Consider the following 24,860-nt stretch of genomic DNA (forward strand, 5'->3'; position numbering starts at 1 on the left):
TGGCTAAGTAGACAGCAAATTTGTTAGATCACACACGCACACACTAAAAAAAATCTATACGTGTTAGTCTGAGAGTAAATCTGTCCTTGAGCTAAGGTTGGAAAAACATTTGCTTCTGATGATCAGGAAGACGGTGCAGCAACTGAACTGAATAGCGACTAATGGATCTCAAATGTCTACATCATTCAACGTACTCTTCCTGTGCTGCACTTGGATTAAAAAAATGGGAAAAAGCATTCGAGAAATGGATCTCTGTGGTCTCCTTTCTCCGAAATAATCCATGCAAAAATGCAGAGAGGGAAAAAGGAAACATGAATATTTCATACTTTTAAATGAGAGGTATGACCAGGAGACATTTTGGAAAGGAAAGGGCTGTCCAGTGTTTTAAAGATACCGGCTGAGCAGAAAGTTGTGGAGATGGAACAACATCTGATGGTCATGTTCATGTAGGTAGAAGAAGTGAAATATGAGCAATAAGAATTGCTTACTACAGGTTTCTCATAAGCCTCGTTTCCACTTAGTGGTTGGGGTGGAACCACTGTAGCTACCCATTGATTGGCAGGAAGTGATGACGACATAAGAAAGCTCCAATATACCGTTCATTTGCTCATTTAAGCTAAAGTTTCCAATATTTGTAAGCATTTGGGTTTTTGCGCTTTTTTCCTTTTGGTCATGAGTATATATCTAAAATGCCTGCAAACGACAGCAAGGCCTGGTTTGCGGTGAAACTGCTAAAGTTCCTTGCCATTCTTGTTGGGTGAGCTAGCGGCACGCTAGCGGTCTACACAACCCAAACTGCTCAGTGGAAACGAGGCTCAACTGAGTGGAAAGGCTCGTCAGATTTAACTGTACCATACCTTACCAGACCAGACTGCTCAGACTGCTCACAAGGCTTTAAAGCCACACTCCGATGAAAATCATGTTTTTGATATTTAACTCGTCCTTGTGGCATTTTTCTGATATATATTAAGAAAAGAAAAACAACAAAGTTTGAAAGAGATCGTAGTCATTACGAAGAAGCCACAATCTCCTTCCTGCTACACTTCATTCTGAGGCATCCACTTGTAAAAGACTAGATCCATATATGGCAGCCATGGCGCAGCAGTACGGAAGTCGACTCCTAATCGGAAGATTGCAGGTTTGATTTGTACCTTGCCCACCCATGTGGTAAAGTGTTCTTGTGCAGGACACCTAACCCCGAATTTCCTCTGGTGGAAGATTGGCGCCAGTGTTCTGCAGCAAAGCCACCACCAGCGTGTGAATGTATGTGTGAATGGGTCTGTGACTGTGGGCCTTCAAGAAAGATAGAAAAGCGCTATTCAAGTATACGCCATTTACCATTTACTACTTTAATTTTCCTCGTTTGGAAGGCTGGATAGCGCCAAAATTGCTTGCCGTTTTTGTTGCACCGTTAATGCTGGATCTGGAGTGTGAGGGGCTGTAAGCTAGCAGGAGAGAGTGTAATGTAAGTGGAGGTGGCTTACTCCTCATAAACAGTCGTTTTCACAACTCAGGGGTGAATTTCTTTTGCCGCTCTATAGAAACTATGTCCTAGAAAACTGGACAGGTTTTTAGATTTTGGCTTAAAACAGCATAATTATAATTAAAAGAGTTGGAATTGGAGTGGGACTTTAAACATAGGCAGAGACCAGCAAGAAGTGTGGGGGGCAGAAGGACAGGAAAAATAAAATGACTTGGTAGGAAGGGACCGGTCCGACAATGACATACCTGGAGGGGAAAGAAATAAACCCTCAAGGGTGACCATCAATCTCCCAGCATTGGAAAATTTCAATTAAAATAGCCCCCTCATTATTTTACAGCAGCTGGGGAGGAAAGGGGGGGGGGGGCAGGGAATGAATTGGGAGCATAAACAATAGCATGTGACTGCCTGGAGGACAGACGAATGCTTTTTCTCAGGGTGGGTGGCCACTTAAACCTGCTCGCTCCACATCACGGGAAGCGGGCCAGAACCATACTGCTAGATTAATGAGTGGTGAAGAGGAGCAGGGGGACAGAGGCTGGTCCTCAGCTGTAACAACTCTCAGGATAAACAACACTGCACTTTCCATATGTAGCCTCCAAACACATCCTGCACCCCCCCATGCACTGCTGTTGCACTTTGTTTAAAGTGTGAATAAGACTAAGTGGTCCTGGGATTTGTGCGTAGAGTCGGTACATTAACACCATCAGCTGGAGTTAGACTACACTTAGCTGATCTATTGGACGAAAACTTTTTAAAGGATAGCTGGACCCCCCCTACCCCTCCATGATTTAACAGTACTTCCCTTCCACCTTCTCTACTACTGCTGTTGTTTCTCTCTCCAATCTGCCTCATTGCTGCTGACTGACATAAAAATAAAAGATGACCCTCCGTGTTCGGCCGCCACGGGCTTTGGCAACCACACGTTCTCCATGGAAACGCTGTAGATGTTCACGGGCATGGAAACTGAAGAGAAAGAAGGCCAGTAATCCATACGACACTTATCAAAAGCCTGCTGCTGTTGTCAGTTTTCTCTTTTGGTCTGTGCATTAATGTGGAATTACATTTAAAGCTGTATTATTAGCATTTATTCCTTCAAATAAAACACTTTGTTCCAACAATCAAGACTTTAAAAATATAAAATCTGTTTAAAATAATCTGAGGAAATGTTTCTATAGGGGCGTGGGTCAAGGTTAGATGGAGAAGAAAGACAAATGTAATCCCTAATCTGTAATCCTGTTAATCTTGACACTGCAAACAGACCCAAATGTGCTTATGGCAGCTCTGCTACTGCGAGGGTTGCCTTGAAGAGATTAACAAATGAGGCACAATAGAGTGACTGCACTTTAAAAAACTTGGAAAAGAGGTAAAAATTGAGATTACTCTTTAGTCTGTGTTGTGGTAAATTCATTGCAGTCATTTAAAGGATGAGAAGCAGCAACCTCATTTCCATTTCAGATGCACCGACTCTCCACAATAACAGGCTCACCGACGAGCTGCCAGACGCAAAATAAAGGACGGTTTCTGGATTTGCATTACGCCTCTCTACCTCTTAAAAAAAGCATAAATGCTCAGATTTTTAAAGCACATCAAAGTTGACAAACGAGAAGAGAAAAGACTAGACTTGAAGTATATTTTGCCCCAATAAATCACCATTTTTTTCAGAATCAATAAAAGTGAAATTTAACGTCTACTCTGCGCATACATTTGAGATGATTAGAGGCCATGAAAGAGGTGCCGTATAATCACTCAAGCTCCCATCTTCCGCCCTTCAGACAATCTGAATGCTCGAGCAGCCGGTTTGATTTGAGCTGCAAACATTTGCAGCGACACCGCCCTCCCTCTCTCCATCTCATCAATTCATTTTCATGCCACCGCATGAAGGACAGGAGACTCGCGAGGGGGAAATGTAGTTCTGCTATCTAATTCTCCAGAAAGTGACTTTCACACAATTTCCCCAACCCAAACCATGTGCCTGAATTATCACATCATTTTTCAGCAACTCAATTTTCTGTCCCCAAGACTGAGGCAATTTCACATGGGGAAAAAAAAGCCTTTTCCTCACTTCAGCCATGCTCCTCCAATTACATCTCAAGGCCCACTTGACGACCGCAGTTCCAGCACTGTTGTAATTGAAATGATTGCAATGTTATTCTTTGACACACTAATGGGACAAAGAGTGCAAGAATCATCTTCAAATATAGACAAGCGGGCGCATTCTTTTTGTAGGAGCAATTATGGACAGAATGGGAGGACAGGAAAAGTGTGTTCAAGGACAATTAGACAAAACTCAGTACACAGAAACAGCATTCAAATTTCTGCAAAGGGACATAGCAAAGATTCTACCCTTAGACTTTTATGAAAGGGATAATCCTTCAGATAACACCTGAAGACAGTCACAAGACAGTTGTGGCTACGCATTTGGATTATGTGGGAATGTGTGATTATAGTAGGGTGCTCGGACTCAAACATACATAACACAGTAGAGGTAGACCGGCGACTCATTTTAACAACAATTCGATTCATATCATAGTTTCTGGTAGACGATACAATTTATAGTCAGTATTGGGTCATTTTGAACAATCTGATCCAATTCACTAAACTATAATCGATCCAGAATATGTTAAACCAAAAATTAAGTTAGTGTGACTCAGAGATAAATCCAAAAAACAGGTGACATTTTCCAAATTGTAAATTAAGTATGTGTACAAACAAGAATACATTTCAAATCCATTCACATTTTAGTTTCATAAAATTCATCCCGCTGTTGTTTTCCCCATCAAAATAATACAATTTTAGAACATTCTCCGATAGATGTCACTTTTTATGTTCTAGTAAAATAAACACACAGTGTCTCAATCCATTTTCCATTTTATTTCATTTTGAAACAATTTTGCCTCAGACAGATTGATCTGGTTGTATCGTAGGAACAGAAATCGATTAATCGTAACCCCCCTATAGTCTAATCCTATACATTCAAAGTCCTCCTTGACTTCTGGTCTCAAACAAAAGGATGTATAGAGGAGGTAAATGTAATAAACTCCCCATGTGGAGATGAATGAGCCGTGGCAACCGTGGGAAAAACCGACGGTGTGGAGATGGAGCGAGAGGAAGATGGGGAAAAAAACAACAGACCCAAGAACTTTGTCAATAACTTTGATCAGTTCCACACTCAAGCACACATGCACAGCAATAAACCTTTTTTATGTAGATACTCTGTGACCCAATTATCAGGCGCCCCCAAGATGGACAGCCTTACAGTTATTGTATGAAGGGCAGCGTCTGAATGAACCAAAGTCTAATGATTTAATTACACTGTGGACTAATTCAGACAATGATCACATAAGAGGAGGGGCTGATTAATTCAAATGGACAGAAATAATTGACCTCCCTTCGGAGACGGGACTTAATTTTTGACTGACACTGCAGACTATTAGGCAGCAGGCACGAGATGACTGATCCAACCGAGTAAGTCACTGGAATAAATTAGAATTTCTTTCACCTCGTTCCCTTCAAAAAAATATATAAATGTTAGACATCATGCATATGGATGTCCTCTGCAGGGATGAAATTATGGAGGTGACATGTTTATGTGTGGAAATTACAGGGTGGACGCCCACACTCCTTCAGCAAAGAAAGAAAAGAAAAGCCACTTCAGAGTGGAAAAAGGGGAGCGCACTCGGTTGGATTTGTGAGGGTGGAGAAAGGCTGGTGGCTCCTCGGACAGCCGACGTGAGGCGGAGGGAGGTGGTGGCAGCGGGAGGAAGGGGCTGGTCATTTATCATTTTTGTCAGTTCTGCTCGAAAAATGTGAGTGTGTGTGTGTGGAAGGGGGGGTGCTTTGATATAAATTGAGTGTAGGTGGAATCAATGTGGCGTTGGAGGTGAAAGCGGGGAGGGATGAGGGAGCTAGATCAATGCTGGTGGGAGTGACCGCTTGCTCCCATTGTTTATCCACTGTCATCTCAGCACACTACTGAAGGACAGGGGGGGACACAATCTCTCCGCTGGGACAGAAAATTCGTGATGGCTCCCCCTCCTTATGAAGATAATACACGTCAGTCAGAGGTGAAAGTCAAACTGCTCCCATTCGTCGTGGGAGTTTCAGATCGCAGCGTTTCAAAATAGTTTTAGTTGAAATAACCAATAAAGAGATCTGAAGACTATCAGGATGAAGCAATCCAGTTGGCTTTGGGTTAAAAAAGAAAATTCTGATCAATAAAAACTCTAAATAGAGAAGGAAATGATCAAACTAATACTAAAATCCCTCAGCGTGGCTCTGACGGGCTGCGGCGTAAACTATACGTCTCATCTGCTCAATCGATTAAGGAAAAACAACCAAGTCAAGGACGCATCCCGCGCTGTGAAATGGATAAGTACAACACGTGGTCATGAAACGCTGCTGAGGAGCATTCAAGAAGTCGCCTGGTGAAATTTACCAAATCTCATACTCAAGGGAGTCTTTCTTCTTTTCCTCTTTCACACCTCCTTCTTCCATCTTCCTCCTTCCACGTTCTGATAAGAAACGGCCCGCACTGATCTGTATGTGATTCGCACAGCAGAAGTGAGTTCCCAGGAGAATATCACAGTGCGGAGGAAAAGCTGACACAAGAAATGAGATTCTGTTGTGCTGCCCATATTTTTGCCTGCAAGATCAAACCGATAAGATTCTCTCTCCCCCCCTACATGAAAAGCACACTCATAATCATCTGCTTGCTTTCAAAGTACAATCAAGAACAGCAGATAAATGGATGGAGGAGGAAATTTGTGTACAGCGCGCTTTACATAAACAAAGAGCGCACTTTCTGCAATGCCCTCCTGCAGGTAACGACAGGGGATCAAGAGTGTAAAAACTCAATGCGAAAAGAAAAGAAAAAATAAGACAGTCTTGTGTCTGACTAATGGTAATAACACCAATTACAGCCTCGGTTGTTGGCCCAATCATGAAATCCCATTATACTACTGGCAAGGTTTCCAGTTTTTTTTTTGTTAAACCGGAGCTTTAACTCAATCTCTTTTTTCCTCATGGCTGCTATTACAGTAAGAAAAGTAGGGCTGGGTTCATGGCCCACTTTCCTAACAGTAACACCCCCCATGTGTGTCTCTTACAATCTCTGAGCTTCAAAACACAATTTAAGAACACATAAATGCAAATCTAATGAGTCTTAATCTTGTATTAGAGCCTACAATGAAGAGATGAAAAGAAATTCTCAACTTTAGATGATTAATAAAAAAAAAAACTAAAAACTACCAAGAAAATCGGGTTCTCTTTAAAACCTACATGAGTGCTGAAAGACGTGACAGCTTCATGACAGAACAGTTTTTATAGCAGTCATGTAAAAGACTTTAACATGCAGCAAATGCCAGAAAGCCGGGTGGATGATCTAGACCAGACGCGAGTTTCAAAATAAAGTTCCTGAGCCTCCGCCTCTATAAAAGGTTTAAATTTCAGTGAATTTGCAGAGAGAGAAGATGGAAGTTGTTTTAGCACAACATGTCCTCAAGTCACCATGTTGGAGTCCACACATCTGTCGCACAGAGAGTCGGCAGATAACATTAAACTTGCACTTCATTACACTAAGAGCATCTGTGCAATTTTGCAATGGGCCTAAAAGCAGGGCTTTCCACACAGCTGACTACTCGCTCATTTAAAGCCCGCCGGTAAACTAAGCCGGTTGTTTGACGGTGCAAAGCGAGCGGAGCCCCAAGATAAGCAAAAGTTCGTGTTTCAAATCAATGTTCTTCACTTAGCGACACACAATATTGCAGAGAAGTCACAGGCGAGTGTCACCTCACACACCCTCCAATAAAATATGGTAATTCATATCCAGCATTTCACTCGCCAGATGAATTCAAATTACGCTTAGAGAAGGTGTGATTGAAATTATACATTGCAGATCCTTTTTTATTTATTATTAAGATGCAAACAAATCGTCTAATGTGCTCTTAATTTTAAGAACATATTTGAGGGCATTAAAGAAAAGATCTGAAAATGACTGATCCTAAATCAGGGAGAAAAAAAATATTAGTCTGAAATTAGTTTTTAAGATCAATACTTATATTTCCAATCTGCATAAACAAATCTTTTAATTCGGGAAATAAAAATTATATTTAAGAGTTGAGAGGCGGAGACTTCTTTCTGCTTTCCCCAAATGGTTTCCCGGTATTCCCTCGGCGACTCCGTTGGTCACCATCATCTCTCAGGTGTTAACTTCCTGGCTTCAGATCTTCACTACTCTACCTGTGGCCGGCAGAGCAGCTTTTCTCTCCTCTGCTCCTCCTGGAGCAGAGTGTGAGGCATGCGTGGGTGTCACAGAACTGACAGGTCTATCTGGGCTCTGTCTACTGTGCTGGCTATTCCCATTTCCCCTCTTCACTGCCGCCTTTACAGCTGCTGTGTATCCAACTGTGACACCACACACACACACACATTTTATATATATATATATATATATATATATATCAGTTTACCAAAGGGGGCAGTCAGGGAAGTGCACATGGTCAAGCTTTCAGAGGCTAAATGAATTGTGTAGACACTTTCTAACCAAGCTATATTTCATTATTCTTTTCTAGACACTGAAAGGAGACTTAAGGCATCTTAGAAAAAAAAGAGGGAAGGTTTTGTATTCACGTCGGAGGGAAAGCAACATGTCGTTTTACCACTGAAAAGCTGCTGCTCTGAGTTATGGATTAAATGCCACTTTGCAGCATCTCACCCAGACACACATTCCTCCTGACAGTTTATTGGCGCGTACGTAAATGCTTGCTCATGTGTGGACACTTAAGTCCGAATGTGTCCATGCAAATCAGCAGGGATTGAAGTCCCACTCTGATCATCTTTTGATTTATTGTAAAAGCTTTTCCACCGGTCTTTTAATTGTGTTTTGATCGTTTTTCTAGGACATCATTACGGTAGAGCGGCAAGAAATGTACCTCCGAGTTGTGGGAATAACTGTCAGCACAGAGTTAGCCCACCCCCACTTCCCATCATTTATCTGTTTACACTCTCTCCTGCTAGCTCACCGCCCCTCACACCACCAACCTAACATTATAGGTGCAAGAAAAACGCCGGATCTAGTTGTCTAGAAGTGGATGAATTGGAATGGAGCGGAGCAGGGAGCTTGTGGCTCATCCACCATATTTTCTATCACAACTTCAAGTTTTCATCTTCTTCTGATTCACAAATTGAATAAAGAAAAACTCAGAAATGCAATTTCAAGATCAATCTATATATGTCCTCCATCATGAGAAAAATGCCACAAGAACATATTAAAAAACTACAATTTTTATCTCAGTGGGTCTTTTAAGGGTCCCTAAAGTTGTAAAAAAAATAACACCTTCACATATTAGCCCCCAAAATCTCAATTCGGCTTTTTGCCAGTCATCCAGAACAGGCCGGCAGCTGCCAGAGCCAAAGCAGTCAGGCACACGCCGTCACCATAAACCCTATGTAACACATTTCTCATTTGTTACGCCTCTCAGCCATTTGCTCTCCTGAGCACACTAACGGCCGTTTCCAGTCTGTCTCACACACACACAATCCATCTGAACAGCCACACAGACTGGCAGCACCTTCCCCCCCGCTAGCTGTAGCAGGTGTGCCTTCATGGTGGGGGGGTGTGTGGAAGATGATCCAGTCGTGAAGACTCCACTTAAGACATCCGTTGTCCCACTGCCATCCTTCACCTCCTGAGGGGAAACTTCCAATCAGGTCGGCGGATCGATAAACCCTGGCCTCAGGATATGAGGCTTGAAAGCTAACTAGAAGCACTTCAGGAAAAGAGGGAATCTGTATTGATTACAAAAGAGTTAATAAGACCTTGTGTGCGGGCGAGAATTTTCTTTTTCGGAGACAGAAAATGCACACCTCGCTCATTTCACCCATACAAATCGTAGCGGTGTGCAGAACGGTCGATTCTGAGATGCATCAGAAAATGTGTAAAGGTAACAGCATTTTCACGAAATGTTATTACAATTTCATTTGCAATCCTTAATTGGTGATTTTCCTGACAGCAGCTAAAAAAAAACTGTCTCCAGTACTGTAAAACACCACCCAAACAGAAAAAATATCTGAACGACACTTAGATTTTGAAGCTACTTTTTCTGTATTAAAGCTAAGGAAAACAAAGCCTCACAGCAAGAGTTCAAAGCCACATTTTGACAGCTAACTTATGAGCATACGTTAAATTTTATGATCTTGCAAGGGAGCACAAACCTTTTCAACATGCTTGCACGGATAGGGGCATATAACACCCAATCTGCAAAAACATATGCCTTGATCATACAAATAATAGGAGCTTTAATTCACCTTAACCTGTTCTCTGTATTATTGGGACAGGTTTTTCAACAAAAAATCATCATCAAAAAATGGTACAAATTGGATTTAGAAGTGTGCAGTTGGGAGCTGCATTAGAGCAGGTGGTGTGAAGCAGCAGAAACCTTTTACACACAGAATAAATTGCCATCACAAAGTGTACAAACACAGCTGTACCTGATCTGCGCTAGTGCAAGACTGTTCGTTACCTTGATTCTTACACTTGTACCAACTTAAGAGGTAAAAAAAATGCAGCTCCTTGAATTAAAATTCAGTCATGTGTGTCTGTACATGTAATTATGAAAATGCAGAGTTTAAAGGATTCAATTAAGATACAAAGCTGTAGCTCGCAAACATTGTAACCAAGTGTTAAATATTCTCAACATTGCTCTAGGAAACACAGCATTGTGAGGTTTTTTTTTTTCCAACTACACACAAAAAGATAAAATAAAGCTGAATGAAAAGGCTCCTGCAGCAGCACATCTGTCGGTGTGTAACATGGGTGTCATGTTAAATCAGGGCAAACAGGCTGAGACTGACCATAAAAGAAGCAAAAGGGTACATCTTTTATCTTCAGTGTCAGTAAAAATATGGAATGCATGTCGGTTCAGAATATCAGGACAACTTTGCTCCAGTATCAATTATTTAGCATGGCCTTTTCCAACACTTTAATTATAAATCAGTGTTAGAATAACAAAGGCTGCGGGTGCTAAGTGTGTTCCTGCTTACAAAGGCACAGGCAATGAATCCGGATGGGGGAACTTTACCCTTTAGGTAAGGGCTGGATGGAGCGAAGCCGGCCTTCATGCTGCTTTGCCCAAGTGTCAAACTGTCATCTATTATGTGTCCACCTAACCCACTGTGTGATCAGAGATCAAACGGTTAACTGAAACTCTAGCCTATGGCTCGGAGCTTACATTATTCAACAGCTTGTTGCAACAGCCTGTTCCCTGATCTCCCACACAGGGAGACAGAGCTGGAAACTCCAGGGAGGGGAATGCTGGGGACGAATATTCGGATTAAGGAAGAGAAGCTGGGAGGGGGGAGAGACGAAAGATGGAAGGGAATAAGAGGATGGACCTGAGGGGGGAAAAAAACAAAACAAAAGGAGCGGGTGGAGGGTGCTTAGCGAGATGAAAAGAGTTATTCAGAAAAGAAAGGATGAGAAGGTGTTGAAGGACAGCGAGCACACACAGGTGGATGAACGGGTCAGCAGGAGGAGGCTACGGGTCCAAATCTGCACACTGCCACAGATCTCCTTTTGCTCACTCTGATCATCTTTTGATCTATGTATTTTAAAAGTGTTCCAATCTTTGAATTATGCCGTTTTTAGATAAAATCTAAAAACCTGTTATTTTCAAGGACATATGGGACATATGTGACTAATGGTGTGGAGTAAGCCTTCCCCACTTCCCATCATCACTTTGTTTAAGCTCTCCCCTCCTAGCTAACAGCCTAACAACCTACTGGTGCAACAAAAATATTTGAGCTATCCAGCCGTACAGTTTTGAGCCAGATGCCAGATCGGTTGATGAAAACAAAGACGAACACAGATCTTGTCATCTACAAGTGGGTCCATTAGAATAAAGCCATTGTACGTCATGACTACTAGTTCTTTCCAATAGCATTTTTTCCCTCATGTCCTGATTCACAACAATGTGGTTAAAGAAATATTGAAAAATGCAGTTTTATGCTTAATTTTATGTATCATTTTGAGAACCAGCACATTCATTTGTCTTCTGTAGAGAACGTTTGTTTTTAGATTGTGTCCTTTGATTCACTTGAAGTTTGCTACCAAGAACTGATGTGCTCAGATATTGACATCCTGCCGTTTACATTGATATCTCTTGTGTTTGGGAGGGATAATGGGAAGTTTGGTTTCCAAGGGAGATAAAATGGTGTCCTTAAAAGGTGATAAATTAATGGTCTGATTCTCAAGAAGAGATGTGTCCCCGATCATGAGGAAAAAATGCCACAAGAACGTGTTAAGAACACCAAAAACACAATTTTCATCGGAGTGAGTCTTTAATATAAACATTCGCAAGATGTGCATCAAATTTCCAAGCTCAAATGTTAATTTTGTCAGAGGCAAAGCAGCAAAACACCTAAAATATTTCCAGTCTTCAAATTCTCCAATCTTCTTTCTTTTACGATATTTGTATTCCGAGTTTAACCCTGCAGTGTGAAATAAGATAACTCTCTCCGATGGATTTATTAGACTCCTCTGAAACAGTGGCCCTTCTTCTCTCAGAGACACAAAACAAAGAAAAACAACATCCATCAGTAAAGCAGCCAACTGACAGCGATCACATTTTGGGAGCGCCCTGTTTACAGTCCCAGACTCACGCCGCTGCTCAGTGAGTGGGCTCCTTTGTTCATTAATTGATTGGCCTCCCCGGCTGGGCCTCAGTAACTAGGTTACACAGATCTATGAGGAAAAAAAAGCAAGATCACCCCCCTTCCCCACCCCACCACGGTGGAAAGCTGAGGATAGACGGAAGGCGAAAATCCAAGCGTTAATATTACTAATGGAGTGAGGACGGCACTGACTGTATTTCCCCCATTTAATTAGAGTAAAGCAGCTGATGAGGGCAGGGGGCCCGACGGGGATGCTGGGATTTCTTCTACACTAGCAGAACCATCGCATCCTGCTAAAAGTGAAGTGACACCATGATGTTCACCACCAGGCTGGAACAGTAACACTAACGCTGACCTCTAACCTCACATCTCTTTGCTCACTGTCAGAGGAAGGGGGGGAGCAGCTTCCCTTAAAACAATAGAGGCAGTTCAAGGAGAGTGCAGAGGTGGTCACAAGACGTTTGTTCTAAATGAGGCTCCGGGCCTTCTGTGCCATGTCATTCAATAAAGCCATAGGTCACGCATTTGGAACTTGCCGACCTTTGGGAAACCTTCAACTGTCAGAAATACGATGTACTGGCTTTGCTGTAATGTGAGGGAAGGAAAAGTCTAATATTATTTTATGCCAATCTACATTTTTGCTTTCTGCCTCCCCAGATTTTTCAGAGTCTGATTGAACTTACAACTTTAGCTTCTCTACAATTTTTAGTCATTTAGGATTGACGAACACAGGAAATGTTCCTTTAGTGTGCAATTTACAGTTTTATATTGGTTATAAACTGCACTAGATTTCAACCCCCCCCCCCTTCATTCTTAATCAATAAGCTCCTGCAAATACTGAACAATGACTATGTTTACATGTTCACAATATTCCAATAATATTCTGACTAATTTGTTCATCAGCAGCAACGGGATTATTCTGGATAAACTGCTTCCAAGAATTCTGTTAATATTACATTGTCAAGGCTCAGTGACGTTAGTGTGCAGCACAATGTTCGCCAGAGAACACTTATCTGATCCTCAAGAAGGATGGATAATTCCAGATCACATTTTTACCTCAATATTTAACAAATACACGTTTTACTCATGTTGCAGGAGGAGCCATGAAGCTTATTAGGTCTCAATTAAGGTCTAGATCACCCAGGAGAGGGCTGATAAAAGTTTACAGAGTTCATAAATACAGACCGGAGACACATTTGTGATTAAACTGTGCCTGATGAACAGTTTTAAAATAAGATGTGCACCACCATTCTTTTTTTGACACATGATTTCCAATCATTTGCAGGAAAATCCTGAATGCATGACTCATTAAGAATACGAATTTAATATGAAACAGTATCTTACTAAATATATAACATTTGGAAGTTTGCGTGTAAATTAAGCTACTATTTTGATACCTTAAAATAAAGACGCAATAATGTGCTTGAGATTCTAGCCCAAACTTTATATAAAAAAATATATATATAGAAGACCCACTCCAATCTTTTTTTTATTCAATATAAAAGCATATCCAGAAGTCTTTTGATTGTGTCGTCTTAAGCTAAAGTAAAGTAGACTCTTCAGGGACATATTTTCTGCAGAGCAGAAAGAGTAAATTAAATTTTCGCCTATGAGTTGTGGGTGGGGCTGTTGGCGCAGAGTAACAGTGCCCCGCTTGCTGTCATCTAACTGTTTATAAACTCTTCCACTAGCTCACAGCCCCTCACACCCCCAACCTAGCATTTCTGGTACAGCAAAAATAGCGAGCAATACTGAAGCTGACAAGCCGTAAAGTTTTGACCCATGTGTCAGGTCAGTTGAGGAAAACAAAGACGTACATGGATCTATTTGTCTACAAGTGGATGCATGGAGCTTGCAGCCCACCTATTTCAAACATTATTTTTTCACCTACTCCTGATTCACAACTATTTGAAAAAGGAATACTCATAAATGTAATTTTAGGCTTAAATTTCTTTATATACCAGTATGTCTCCCGTCAGAAAAATGCCACAGAATAAGAGCATTTTAAAAACACCAAAAACCCAGTTTCATGGGGTCTTTAAGGCTTAAACATGGGTATTCTTAGTAATTTAAAGTTGAAAAATTCTGATCACAAAATTATAGATTCATAAATTTTATGTAGCTAAGCTTCTATTGAATCTCCTGTCAAAGTAATTACAATCTTTTAAGGCATCTACATAAAATGTAAAAAATGTAAATAGAATAAAAATAATTTTTTTCAACATATAGACCAAGTTCATTACATTGAATCTAGTATATGGACAACATAAAATTAGAATATGGTCTTTTTAGATAAAAAAAAGTTAACTTTACACGGTTTAAGCTTATTGTGAGGACCTGAAATAAGTTTTTATAATATTGATTATAGCATCTTCTTTTGATATAGACTGTAAAAGGAAGAAAAGAAAAAAAAATCAACTAATATCTCACCTGGAGAGAAAAGAGGCAAAATAGTGTGAGCTTGTGATTTAAAGTTGTTTGTCTGTACACACAAGACACAATTCTGCTCGTTTTATTCTAAAAGCATAGCACTGGATATATCTGGGGCCTAGTGGAAGAGTTTTGAAAGCTCAGACCCTGTCTACTTCAATCACTGGTAATTCAATCATTTCACCTCTAAAGAGCTTTTCAACGAAAAGGATCGACTTCAAAAAAGAAAAAAAAAAGATCACAAAGGGATAACAGTCCTGTAATGTAATTCAACAAAAAAACAACCTTTAGTGATGCAGTTATATTTTTTGTAGACTTATGGGTTCACATAATGTAGTCAATATTTTAAGAAATTTTGCTCATTTTACTTTCATATATTCAAGCTCAGAGCTTAAAGCAGTTGGAAAATATATAAAAATATAAGGATCACACCCAGCTGTAAACAGTACAGACCTCAGACAAGCTGCCATGTCTATAAAAACTCAAATCACACTTTACAGAGTCTTTAAATTTAGAAAAAAAAGGGAAAAAAATGACGAAAGGAAGGACTTACAGGGAAGGTCTTGATGTTTTTCCTTTTAGCGGATTAATAGGTAGATTAATGTCTACAGGCAGTTATTCAAAAATTGTTTATGCAAACAAATGAATGCAGTGACATGGAACAAGCCAAATTTAGACTGTAGGCTCTTGAAAACCTCTGCAAACAGTAAACACCCAGCTCTGTAAATCTTTCAGTAACAGATTCACTCGCCCTTCCTGTCTGTGCAGAAGCCAGCAGCTGGAGAACTCAGCCTCTGCGTTTATTCTGCATATCACAATAAACACCTTCATCCTATGTGAATAAAGTACGCATCTTGTGGTCAGATCCTGAGGTCAAATAAAATTCAGCCAGTTAGAGCCCGGGGTGAGAAGACGACACTCCACTTACAGACAGATGAGCACCACCAGGCCACATCCATCAGACAAAAGCGGGCGGTGTGAGTGCCGATGGTGGTCAGTGTTGGGAATGAATGATGTTGATGTCACAGCCAATGGGCTGGCATTAGAAATAAAATCAAAGGGGGCTAATGGCAGCCTTTGAAAGGAGCCCAATCAAGAGTATGACTTTGCAGAAAATTTTGCTGGCGTAGTAATTCTTTACCCAAGTGCTGTGTGACAGCTCACAACACCATATTAATATATTATTGGATCCATCCTCCCCCCCGAGCGATGGAGTCATAATGCATTAAGAACTCCAGGGAGGCAGAAGACCCTGAGCGGCAGAACATTTGACTACTTCTCATGAGAGATGACTGGAGGTCACATGAGGCCGAAGCAGTGGAGATGAGGTTAATATTACTGTGTCTGGAAGATGGAAAAATAAAAAAAAATAAAAACATTATACTTGAATTCATTTGGACTCCAAGCTACCTGCTTTGCAAACTGAAAAGAAAAGCTGCTGACCTCCTCCTGACAGCTCCTCTAGTGGTCTTGTCTTCATTATTAATTCATTACCTTTGACTTTCTAGTAGCAAAAGCTGAACGTTTGCCTTCAATCAGAGTCAGAGACGTTGAACGCCAATCCGTCAAGAGATCCCCACATATTTTCTTTGGGCAGCAAGCAGCAGCAGCTATGTGTGCGGCTTCAATTCAATTTTGGCCTCATCAGAATAGGAATTTGCTGAAAAGATAACATGTGGATCGGTAATGAATGTTGAAACTTTCCCACTGTGTTCCATATCAGACACGACATGCAGTTTAACAAAAAATGAAAAACAAAGAGAAGCCAAGTTCTATCTTTTTTGCCGTACTTTTTGATAGATGTCCCTTCAGTCATGCCTCACCATAAGCAAATGTAATTAGCTGTGTTGTGTCCCTTGATGGTTTCACCATTTCCTCTCACTGAGCAGATTATCCACCAGCACACTAATATCGGCCTCTACATCAACACAATTAGGTGAAGAGTGAAATGCGAGGCATGTCTTCACATCTCCAGAGCTTCATTAGAGCACGCAGAAAGATCACTTGATGACAGACACACTGCTGTGTCTGCAGGTTTGAGACACACTTGAGCAGGTGTATTTAGCAACCCTGTTGATTCTGGGAGCAGGTTAAATTTGTTCTAGTTAAAACAATTCAGTCATATTTTTATTGATAGGAGAGATAAGTATGAATGGCAATTTCAGTTAAGCTCAACTACCTGCAAATTTACTTGATTTTGGGGTTAATTACATGTTAGGATGTATAACCATTAATGGCTTTGTCAAAACTGCTCTTATGGCTAGATATCGATTGTCTCCAAGCAAATAAAATGGGCAACACTAAACAGGGCTTGCAGGTGGTCCAAAAAAATAGCAAGGTCGTAGACTGTTTGGTGAGCCTGTAGAATGAAAATGTTCATGCAGACTTTTCTGCAGAAATGCTCTGTATGATAGGTCATAGTGAACACCTATTCAACAAGCTATGGTAAAGTAAGGGTGAAGTAGGTGACATGCAAGAGTGTTGTAATTTTTTTTAACCTGTTATCTGTACTTCATAAGCACGTGCAACGTACAAATACTTCACAAAATACCAAAAGCATAATAATTGTACCTTTCATTTCAACGAGCCTCAAAGCAACTGCAAGACACACCTGTGTTCTCCTTAAGGTGCAACTGCTCCTTTCTATGACCCTCTATGGGCCTGGAGAACCCAAAAACCTGTAACATCTGTATGGGTCAACACCCTTGTGGGTTGATACAATATACTCTATGAATCGTAGTACTAAAGTGCGAGATCAATGTAATCAACAAAAACATAATGTGATACTATGTAATCTTAGGCCAAACAGCAATGTAATCTCAAAGACATCGTTCACCTGGAAGAAAGATAAGTGATAGATTTTTGTCAAATTAACTATTGCTAGGTCTGTTTTCTATTCTTTTCTTATCTAATCTTCCAGGGTTGTCAAGAAAGGCAAAATGTTGACTGAGTCCAGAGAAAAGAACTAAAACTGCAGTCTGACATTTAGTCTGCAGAAGATAATCTATTGTTTGCAATAGCTCCCAGATGCTTAGCACTGTTGCATACTTTGGCTATAAATTTTAATTCTTTCAATTTTTGGCCCTGACATTAGCTCTCAACAGCCAAGCCACCCTCCAGTGCATTCTCTGGGAGAAGCTGAACTTCTGGGACCTTAGGGTGTGTTTCTCTTTTTCCTGTTGCACACATTTAAAACAATAAATAAAAAGTCTGTCAGTAACAAATTCATGGCCCAAACGCAATGAAGCTCCAAACAATGCAAAGCAAAAAAAATACGTGTCAACAAAGAAAACCTATTTCAAAGAAGATAAAAATTAAGGGAGTGCATGTCATGTTATGAACATCGTTGGCGGATTATTTACTGAAGAATCAACTAAATTTGCAATTCTAAATATTTCATTCAAAATATTATACAACGTATTACTAATGTAAAGGCCATATTTCTTCAGTGCATAACAAAAAAATTCTTATTAAACATCAATTTTAAAAAGGGTCTTATCAGCAGAAGCTGACTACATCACTAACAAGCAAAACATACAAAAGCTGGCAATTCCAACTCTGGCCGGATCATTAGGTCTGATTCAGTTTGACAACATTTTGATTACAACATTGTCATGTAAGCGCTAAAACAGTGCAAGACAAAAGCTTTGCCAATTTTAGACATGGTGACAACACCCTTTGATTAATTGTTGTGTTTTTATATTTATTTTACTTTGTACAGTACCCTTGAGAGTTTTGAAAGGCGCTTTCAAATTATATTATTAGTTACTACCACCCTGTACCTCATACCAGGCGAGTTTAATTTGGAAAGGTGTTGATATCTTTCAAAGACCGCCTAAGATAATGGTGTTTGTTAGATTAAATAAAAAGGAACTGACCAGAAGGTAGGTTTTTCTATTGTTGGTGGTTTTTAAAGTACTTTATTCAACTTTTCATGTGAAAAGGACACATGAATTTTGGTATGCTCTTATTTATGAAAAGGAAAACCTGGTGATAAGTGGATGTATTTGTAGCTCTTAAGACTTTCATAGCGGCCATTGTGCGTGTTCTTCTATTTAAAGGGGAAGGAACTTGGAAAAATATGAGAAGAAAATAGTAATAATCTTAAAATGAACACTCTTTATATTCAAGAGCTAACAGTTCCTTACTGGAATTTAGTCTCATCAATGTCAAGTTTTTAGTTGTGATTTGAAGCCATGTGGAAAAAAAACAAACCTTTCCTTTACAGTCCATCTAGAACGCTGTTGTGATTTTCAAGAAGTGAACGCCCACCAAGAATCGCGCCATGGTTTCAGTTTTGCTTTGTCAGTGCGTGATGACAGACCTGTTAGGCATGACAACCACAAAGCAGAAAAGCAGGCAGGTTTTTGACAGGCTCCTACGCTTTACTGTCAGAGTAGATGAGCTCAAAGCGTCATGTATTCCCACCAGGTCAGACCAAAACTTCTCAGGCATCTGGTGCCCAGTGCTGCCATTGAACCATTTTGCTCCACTTTCCGTGACTCCTTGCCCCAAAGCAGACACCACCACATCACAACAAAGTCATCTGGTGCCCAGTCAGCTTCCATCTGTCAGCGCGTTTAACTTCACTGTAAACAAAGATTTGTGGCATGCAAGCAGCATCCAAACAGCTCAGATTTTCCATCTAACCTAATGGTTGAGTGGAAACTATTAGTGCATGGCTACAGATATGGATCTTCTCCATTTCAAATCAGTGTAGTATAGACAGACTGAGCAAGGCTGATGATATCTACTCTCCATTTTGAACTGCTGAGGTGGAAAGAACTGTAATAGTGCTGACCTCAGGTTGAGCTTCTGGCAACTCCAAGCAAACCACTCCAGTGATCCACAGCAGAGCTGTGTCTGCTCAGTCTGCTGCCTCGTCCATCCTGGGTGGTAGCAGGATGGTGTGTGTGTCTGTGTGTGTTTTACACCTGTTCTTGTGCATGTGCAGGACAAATGTTTGCAAGCCAAAGGTGAGCAAAGCCACAGCTGGGTCAGCTGGAGACATGGAATGACAGCAATATGAATGAGATTTGCTTTGCCAGGTTTGCTCAGTTTTAGTCTGAGAGTGCAGCTTCGAGTAGGGTCTGTTGAGAAGGTCACGTTGGGTCACGGCTGCAGAGTGGGCCCCAGCAGCAGCAGGGATGTGGAGCTCACAGAAGAGCCTGTCCTAAGGCTCCAAGAAGAACTAAAGGAACTTTGGTGCAAGCCTGTGAACACAAACAGAACCCCACCCCCTCTGTGAAGAGCTAAGTGGTAGGACATGTGTGGTGAATCGAGCACAGGTGTTTGGACCGAGCTGTGCACTCGGCTGGACATTTGTGCTTGTTTTCTCTTACTAGTGGCCCCCCAACTCTCAGCTGCAATTCGAACCAAATCCATCAGCTCTTGGTATGACATAATAGAGATTCTCTTCTTTTTAAAGACCCACTCCAATCATGCTTGATCTATTTTAAAAGCGCTCCCAGTGGTTTTATCTTAGTATTTGAAGTTTAAACAGACATGTTTAAGTCATTTTGCATGTGGAGCCATAAAGCTCAAAGGGTCTTGATTAAGGTCTAGATCACCCAGGAGAGTACAGATATAAGAGTTCATAAATACAGACTTTAATCTCAAACTGTATCTGATGAACAAAACAAGCACCTCTGTGTCTTTGACACTCATAATCTCCAATAATGTAAAGAAACCTTCCCATGTAATCCAGAATGCAACTTATTATTTTTAATCAAAGTGGGTCTTTAAAAGTTGTGAAATTCCATTTGAGTTTTGGTGAGAGAAATGTAGAGTGACACCCCGTAACAATATTGCAGCCATACATAAGCACGCCCTGTGTATTCCCTTTTCTTCTTCATCTTCTCCCTCTGATCTAACACAGCAAAGCAGCCATTTGAAGCCGGGGAAGGCTCTGGCATTGCCGTTTTGAGTCCTCATAAGACATATGTGACAGGGATAGATGTGCCGGAGGGGAACTGAGCAAGACGTGACTTTACCACAATCAACAACCTTCCCTGTCTTCATTGTCCACCATCTTTCCTGCTGCTTTCCTCTCTTGTCGAAGCTTCTCTGCTGACGTCAGCCCTTTGTTGAGCAACACCCTAAAGGTGCGCTTGGGGGGTGGTTGAGAAAAATGCAGCAAAACTTCATGCTGCGTCTCCCCTGCGAGTGTGACAGGGTGAGGTAATGCCTCGTTAACTTCTCAGTAGCCTCTGAGTTTAATGACGTCCCATCAGCAGTGGTTACTTTCACACAGCCTGGTTTGACGGTTTGGTAACCCCATGGCCTCCCCAGGTGGCCCGCCTCAGAGGTAGTTCATGCCGGTTAATATCTGGCCAACATAACTGTCACCCAGACCACCTCCCAACTGACTGCTCCTCCTCAAACTCGGCTCCCATTTCGCCCAGCCACCCTCTGTGTCATTGTCTGACGCCTCCCCCTGAGAGCCATGTTTTATTTCTTTATTTCTCTCATCTTTACGAATTCCAGAATCCATTTTTTGCCCATAGGCATGGTGGATGATGGCTAGAGATGGTGTAGCAAATTAAATTTGCTCTCCTTTTTTGCCTCTTTTCCTTTCCCTGCAGACTCAGGCAAGATGGAACAGTGAAAGAAGAAAGGGAGTGACAAAGCTGAAGGAAAAAAGAAAAAAAAAAAAAAGACCATTTCCCATGTATTACAGTCTCTTTCCTGAGGGTCTAGAGTGGTGTAATACTAACACCTCCATGCTTTTTCTCCCTCTTTAATTTCCTTTTACTGGCTCTCCTCCGCTGCTGCTCCTCTTCACACACAGCCTAACCTGAAGGTCTCTTTGCTCTAGCTACTACTGCCAGCTGAGTCTGACCCACTTTATTAGTTTGGCTCTAGTAAATCATTAATCGAGGTTATCTAACTGTTCCTGTAATGATTCTGCTGTGACTTGTGTGTCAGAGACTTTCCGTGTTTGTAACCGGCAGAGTCGAGTCTACACGGTTCGCCCCCTTCGCATTTGCACTCCATCATAACATCTCACAAAAAAAACCATTGTTCTTCAAGCTAGACTATATGTTTAATAGGTGTGCTGTGCACTGTAATATGTCATTGTGTCAGAGCACAATACAAGAACTAAGTGCCCTGAATGCAAATTAATCTTGCGGGATGGCAGAAGCTGAATAGAGTGTGGTTTTTTTGGGGAGGGGGGAGAGAAGGGAGGGACAGAAGGAGGGCTAATAGTGGCAACAGAGAAGAGAGGGAGAGAAAAGAGCATGTGAGGAGGAGGGGGGGTGTGAGATGTAGTCATAGCCAGGCCCATTCATCATGCATTGCCTGCTGGGATGCGCTGGGGTCAGTCCTGCACAACACAATTACAGCCTGTTCTGGTGTGTTTTGCTCGGCACCATTCTGTTCCGACTATCTTTTGTTAGGTTTTTTCTGTTCTCGCTATGCTTCCCAGTTTGCCTGTGTGTATGGGTGTGTGTGTTTTTTTTTAATTCCCCTCTGCTTCAGTATTTTTTGTGCCTGTGCAGTGGAACATTTCATCTTTTTATTTGTCTGTTGCTGATTGAGCCATCATTAAAGAAATCTTTTGAACAAAAGGATCTCAATTAGCTGCACATTTGTTGTTCTTGTTTTTGCTCCATCATCACTCGGCCCTCCTTCATCCATGCATTAATCAAAAGATACGACCTGTAGTTTAAGCAACTGACATGTCTGGATATAGAACTGTAAAATACAAGGAAGTTTACTGTTTAACCTGCCTGTCTGGTAACCCCTCTCGTGTCTGTCTGCATACAATATGTTTCTAGACAGCTGTAAATATTTGCCGTTTCATCCATCATGTGTAGTCATATGGATATCTCTGTCTTCCTGTCAATTGAGAAAAAAAAATCACCTTGGCAGGAGGCCTGAGGTGGTCTTTTGGTGTAAATGAAAATTCTACAGAAAGGTCCATCGACAGCGTCCATCTTATTGGGATGTCTTTGCACACACACATGATTTTGCCACTGCAGCATTTTTTGGGGGGTATGCTGCAGTTCACAACAGATTCATATAACAGAAAAATCATCTGACTAAAATTCGGAACACATTTTCAAAAATATACAAATGAGGGTAAATTTCCTCGGCACTCCTCTTTATTACATTTTTCTGTCATTCTAATTTCATTTTAGCATGGTGTATAGATCTACAGAAATCTCTACACTTCCTTGTCAATTTGATTTATAAATTCATTTTATGTTGTTGAAGATTTGACATGTTGAGTAGGTCTGCACAACAAACCAAAAATGTTTTGTCATCCCAATATCAGCAATACTTATCCGTAAAAGACGTAAACTGCAATAACAGGTTAGCTTAAACATTTGCACACATGATCAAACAATCTCTCTTTAATGAATCAAATACAGTCCTTACACATTTGACCAATCAGACGAATGTAAGGTGCCCGACTCCTGCGTAGATGTCATAGGTCATTTGGAGTATAATTTATGTTACGTTACGTAAAACTGCTGTGTTTAGCTATTTGTTCATGAAAAGACCTATCATCATTACAAAACTGATCAGTAATATTGCTTGTTGCAAATTTCCTCATTTCACGCATCCTTACTGTTGAGTCCCATTTTTCTGTCAGAACCAGCAGCACACAAATTGAAGTTTTTTATAGCGCCTTTTCTATTCAAAATGCAAGTACAAAAATGAGTTTTACATGAATATATATATATATATGTTTAAAAACCAACAGTTTTTGGATCATAGTACAAAAAATGTGCCATACCTACATTTTTGCGCCAAAAAATGTTTTTCTCCAGATTAAAAAAAGATTAAACAACTTCAGACTTAATATAGACTCGGGATAATCTACTGTAAAAACAAACTGCTTCACTGGACAATGACATAAGCAGTCTGTGCATTACATTAAACAAGATAAAAGAGTTTAGATAATGCAGTACAGGACATAATGCTCCGTACTGTAAATTTAGCATTACTAAAGTTAAACTGGTGATTATTGTTCCATGTTAGCTGCTGTGAGCTTCACTCCACTAAGTTTTAGTATTTAGGATTAGTTCGTTTCATCACATAACTACAGTTGTCTTTATTTTAAAGCTAAAATTCTAACTGGTTTTTTATCAATACATTGATTTCTGTGCTTGGAGATAAAAATCTCAACATTTATGATGTGACAGGAAAAGAGTTGTATCTGTGCGGTAGGTAAATTGTGTTTACTAACCTTAAAAACCAACAACAAATATCTCAATGGCTGATAAGTCAGTCTCCAGTTAAAGCTGATAAAGAAAAAGATACCAATCAACCATAGGAGATAACAAAGCCACAAGTTCTTCATTTCGGTCTGCAAACTTTGTTGTGGCTGACTCTGCAGATCTCTCCAATCTTTTCTCTGCGCTGCAGAACATCTGTCCACACACAGCGCCTTTCCGGAGAAAGATCCGACCATTGTTCAAGACTAATTTACAGATCCTTGATTATTTTGTCAAAATACGATCTTTTCCAGAAAGAACTTACCCAGAAACGAGAAAGACATTGATTGTGTGCTCTCCTCAGATTGAAAGATAACGAATCTTTACAAACTGGCGACATGAGGATGCTCAGATTTAGTTTCATCTGCTTTATTTTTTGCTCATAAGCTTTAGAGCACAATCCACTTTGTTACCCCACCTATTTTAAAGCCATTCCTGCAGTAAGTCATTTAACTTTTATTCAAATAGCAAATGAGAACTATAAAATATATAAGCATGAAGAAACAAACAACACAAAATCATTCAGATTCTAATAAAGACAACTGCAATTTTGCAAAAAGTTCAAGCTAAATATTTGCAGTAACTAACAAAGGGAAATGCTCAAACCCTGTGCATCCATGCTTTCACAGCAGTAAAGACTACTAAATTGCTCAAGAAAATGCATAAATATAAACATTATTTATTACTATTTTTTATAGTTTTCATGGTTCTAGAGTTCTTTTCAGCTTTATACACACCAACATAATGTATCCAGCTATGAGGAATGCTCGTTAGTTTGCTCCTCTTTTGTTCAGTTTGATGCATAACTTGGCATGCATTACAACAATCAATTCTAATATTAAGCATGAAACACATGCAGCACTCAGATGGAAAGCTATTCCGACCCTTATCTTTCGCTGCAATTGCATTTAAAAGCTTGAACAAATTGAGATTGCAGCATTTGATTCCCAGCTCATTATACCCCCATGTGCCAATCAGTAACTGCCATCTATTTAAAAAGTGAAAGATCAAGGCAATTAAATTACTATTAATATATATACACATGTATATTT

The 24,860-nt window shown here is 40.5% G+C and overlaps 1 protein-coding gene across 2 annotated transcripts in view; it reads right to left on the reverse strand.

Annotated features, from left to right (window-relative positions):
- The window catches only part of ndst1a (N-deacetylase/N-sulfotransferase (heparan glucosaminyl) 1a), a 49,001-nt gene that overhangs the window by 18,447 nt on the left and 5,694 nt on the right, over window positions 1-24,860 (reverse strand). The window lies entirely within an intron of this gene.

The sequence above is a fragment of the Oryzias melastigma genome, linkage group LG10 (assembly GCF_002922805.2).
Source record: "Oryzias melastigma strain HK-1 linkage group LG10, ASM292280v2, whole genome shotgun sequence".
NCBI lineage: Eukaryota > Metazoa > Chordata > Actinopteri > Beloniformes > Adrianichthyidae > Oryzias > Oryzias melastigma.